General features: G+C 40.2%; 1 pseudogene; it reads left to right on the top strand.

Annotated features, from left to right (window-relative positions):
- Window positions 1–1,084, top strand: part of LOC138034631 (uncharacterized) — a 2,065-nt pseudogene extending 981 nt beyond the window's left edge.
- Window positions 1,085–2,500: the final 1,416 nt, after the last annotated feature.

Below are 2,500 nucleotides of genomic sequence, written 5' to 3'. Positions count from 1 at the left end.
TCGTCGCTTATATGGCAGTCGAAGCGTAACCTGGGAGGAACCAGCAAAGTTCATGTTCGGAATTAGCTCCATCATCAAAACTCAGGAAATACCATTCGCTCTGTTTGTGAAAAGAGGATGGCAGATAGACATCAGCAATAATGAAACCAGACTCTTCTTTCAAGTGAACCATCCAGATATCATTAAAGATGTTTGTGACGTGGCTAAGCGCGCTGTCCTCAGTCAAGATGCTCTGTCCGAGATACTTTCAGAAGTTGATCTGGAACTCTACATCAATAAGTCAAATAAAAGATTTAAGCCAACACGACAGGTTAACGGTACAGGATATGCACATGCTGCTGCAGCCGTTATGCACCTCGCAATGAAACGCATTATTGGACGAGTTGGTGGGTATCCAGATTTCGACGAGTTGAAAGAGGAGTTGAAAACTAAATATGGGAAAGAAGGAGCTTCCACTTTCCAAGTTCTGAGAGAGGTGTGTCCAGAATATCGCCTGAAATGTAAAAGTGTTAATACTGTTGGGGCCATCAAGGCCATTTCCGAAAAAAGACCAGTGGTTGCCACTTTCCACCTGACTGGAGCCCAGTGGGATCAATTCGAGAAGTTCTATAAAGAAAATGGGAAAGGAATCCTCACAAAATCGTACCTCGATTCAAAGACGGACTCAACAAGTGACCCTGGTGGACATGCAGTTGTTCTTACTAGTTACGATGCAGAGAGTTTACGTTTGATGAATTCACATGGAGAGGACTTCGCTCATGGAGGGTTCTTTAGAGTTCAGGATGCAGATGTCCTTGGGCTAAAATTTGTTGATGTCTACTGGGATTTGAATGACTTGAGTGAAGAGAAGAAGAAAGCTTATGAGAAGCATGGAGCTGAAGTTGTTCGCAATTTAATCGAATCACTCAAAGGACTGCAGGAGGCTACATACAAGTGTCCCAAATGCCATGCCGAATCAAAGGTGGTGGAATATTCTGGACATGTCCTGAATGCCAAGTGTCCAAAATGTAGAGGAGAGTTCAATCCTAATAAAGAAGGCGGTGATTTGGCATTGAATTTGTCCCTGACGTCATTGATGTCCTAAGGCCTTATCTGTATTCAAGCACAAACTTTCTCACTTTATGAGCATATTGCCATTGAGATAATGTGACAGACATTGGCAGCTCGGAAAAATTAGTTTTGGACCACATGTCCCTTATGGTCACGAGTCAATAAGTGTTTTGTCTGCCATTCTTCATCTTCAAATTCTTCTAAAAACATGCACAGACAAACTGTTTTGATCTCCAGCGTTTGTATGACAAGGTCTGAATTTAGTTGATGACCTTTTCTTGGAGAGCCTAAAATGTCCATCATTTAGAAGCTACACCGTCTGAATGACAACCGTCTCACAAAAGCTTGGCCGTTTTAATTAAGCTTCAAGTAACTAAAGAAGAGATGGACATGCCCGGAGTTTGGTAAAAAAAGATCAGTCGTCAGATTCTTTGATCATTAAAGAGCGAAAAGCGAGACAGTTTTTGTTGTCATGACATGACACAAAACCGAAGAAAATTTAGGCATTGGTCACATTCGATCAACTTCATAGATCAGATCAAATAATTAAAAGAAAACCTTGCGTGTCTAAGTTCATATCACATGGCACGTTTAATGAGGAAAGTGAAGAGAATCACTAAATGGCAAAAAGGAAGGTCGGAAAGGAAAGTAGACGCCTAGTTACAATTGCCATTAAGACTAAAGGAGATGTCTACTTGGATATCACCTGTGTACAAGCAAACATGTGGCAGAAAACGAGCAAGAATATTTTAGAGTTTACTGCAGGTGAAGAGTGGAGACCAAGACAGGACTCAAGGTGAATGGTGTCAAAACAGCGCTCGGATCGTTACACGCTCTTTTCGGTTGCTTAGCACTTTGCAAAGCGTTTGCATATTTATAAAAAGAAGTGATGGAGTTTTACTGTGACATTTCACTTCAGTGTTCTTTTCATGTAAAGCACCAGCTATCAATGAACTCAGTAATGTCTTTTATGCCACCAAGCACAATGGACGATATAGCATACACAAGAGAGATAATTTCAAAAGAGCATTTCACAGTTACAATGCTGCGGAATGTCAATTCACTGGAACTGTGCACCCAAAGCTCATTTGACATTTTAATCAAAACTGAGAAATTAATGATCATTAGTATTTACGCATGATAATAGTTGACTCCAGAGTAGCTTTTCCAGTTTCTGTTATCATATGATTTGTTTTTCTTAAGTCATTATCAAGTTTTTCGTGTATTAATTAAGGTTTAAAACACTGAGCAGTCTAAGGTACAGGTCGTCTTCTTACGTTTTAACTATTGGAGGCTAGTTTTAAAATCTACAAACATCGTTTGCCAGATTTTCTCTTGTAAAAACGGTCAGAGAGAAGGCTCAAACGTATCACGCGTGCTTTTGCGCAGTTTAGAGAGAGACTGATTTAGTTCTTGTGTTTCGAAGACATTCTTTATCCTTTCGCTTTGA

The sequence above is a fragment of the Montipora capricornis genome, unplaced genomic scaffold, assembly GCF_036669925.1.
Source record: "Montipora capricornis isolate CH-2021 unplaced genomic scaffold, ASM3666992v2 scaffold_134, whole genome shotgun sequence".
Taxonomy (NCBI): domain Eukaryota; kingdom Metazoa; phylum Cnidaria; class Anthozoa; order Scleractinia; family Acroporidae; genus Montipora; species Montipora capricornis.
This window is presented reverse-complemented; position numbering and strand designations above follow the sequence as displayed.